Here is a 1,091-nt window from a genome sequence, read left to right as displayed (position 1 = left end):
AGCTGCTAGCAGCTCAAACAAACCTCTATGCAGCCCAGTGTCAGGCAGCTGACCAAGGAGACAGAAGCCAGACCTGGTACCCCACTGACTCCCATGAAATTAAAAGATTTTGGGCCCTGACCCTTATGATGGGCATTGTGAAAAAGCCCACGATACGCTCCTATTGGAGCACAGATCCCGTAATATCCACCCCTGCTTTTTCCCAAATAATGCCCCGGAACAGGTACTTTGGGCGGCCGGGAACGGGCACTTTGGGCACATCGACATCTACAGGACACCTAAATGGATAAATCTGGATGGAATTTTCTGTCTTTTTACCTATTTTGTGAGGATTCAGAGGGAAAATGAAAAAAACACAGATTTTTTTTTCTAATTCTTGCTACTTTTTACTAAATTTCTAATTCTAAATTTTCAGCTAATCATCCAACTATGGTATCAAAAGAAAGCTCTATCTCTCCTTGAAAAAACAATATATAGTTTATATGGGTACACTATTCACAGTAAAAGAGAATCATCGCTGAACCGACATAGCGCAAAAATGGCAAAATTTCTCCGGGATTGAAGGGGTTAAGCAGGCATTACAGCAGATAAACTGTGTCTATATCTATATCTATCTATCTATCTATCTATCTATCTATCTATCTATCTATCTATCTATCTATCTATATCTATATCTATATATATATATCTATATATATCTATATATATCTATATATATCTATATATATATATATATATATATCTGTATGGGACTGTCGCTAGATCCCTATGCCTGGGTGGGGTATAGGGATAACGGCTGCTGCAGAACCTCTTTATATAGCTGCACAAGTTGCTGCTGGCCGGCTTAACCCCTTCAATCCCCTATAGACGTACCGGGACGTCTAGCCTTTCGTGCAGCGTCAGGAACACATCCCTGCCGCTGCACGGGAGAACAGGCTGTCGTTTGACAGCCTGGACCCCCCCCTGCAGCCCGATCCCCTGTAACAACTTGGTGTGTCATTAGCCTTGGGGGACTGAACCACATCCGGGTCAGTGACATTACTGCCGGATGTGCGACACTGGGGGAGAGAGAGAGAGAGAGAGATAGAGAC

Source organism: Sceloporus occidentalis, unplaced genomic scaffold (assembly GCF_023333645.1).
Source record: "Sceloporus occidentalis isolate IW3139 unplaced genomic scaffold, rSceOcc1.0.p SCAF_99, whole genome shotgun sequence".
Taxonomy (NCBI): Eukaryota; Metazoa; Chordata; class Lepidosauria; order Squamata; family Phrynosomatidae; genus Sceloporus; species Sceloporus occidentalis.
Note: the sequence above shows the minus strand (reverse complement) of the source record.